This window comes from Brassica oleracea, chromosome C5 (assembly GCF_000695525.1).
Source record: "Brassica oleracea var. oleracea cultivar TO1000 chromosome C5, BOL, whole genome shotgun sequence".
NCBI classification, from domain to species: Eukaryota; Viridiplantae; Streptophyta; class Magnoliopsida; order Brassicales; family Brassicaceae; genus Brassica; species Brassica oleracea.
The window spans coordinates 14,977,210-14,977,775 of NC_027752.1; positions in this window are offsets into that span (position 1 = coordinate 14,977,210).

Consider the following 566-nt stretch of genomic DNA (forward strand, 5'->3'; position numbering starts at 1 on the left):
AATATGTCCCTTCTCCATTAGCTCATTGACTTGTTTCTGAAGCTCCTTGGTCTCCGCAGGGTTGGTCCTGTATGCTGGGCGGTTTGGTAAAGTAGCTCCTGGTACAAAATCAATTTGGTGCTCTATTCCCCTAATAGGCGGCAGACCTATTGGAGTGTCCTCTGGGAACACATCTCTATACTCCTGCAAAAGGCACTCAATCTCCTCTGGAATCTCAGGAGCAGGGTTAGTAGTAGAGCTCAACAATTCTTTATAAACCACTAGTATCAAATTTGATTGTTCAATCATAGCAGTTTTGATATCTTTAGCAGTAGCAAAGAGGTTGAGTTTACTTACCTGGCTGGTCTCTTCAAGAAGCAAGGACTTGCTGGTGGTCTTGGACTCTCCTCTCTTCATTTTGAGATGCATCTGATCCTGGTGTACCTCCTGAGGGGTCATTGGCGCCAGGGTAACTTGTTTCTCCTTATGGATAAAAGTGTATCTGTTGGTAAAGCCATCATGTACTGATCTCTTATCATACTGCCATGGACGTCCAAGAAGGATGTGGCTAGCTTCAAGGGGTGCTA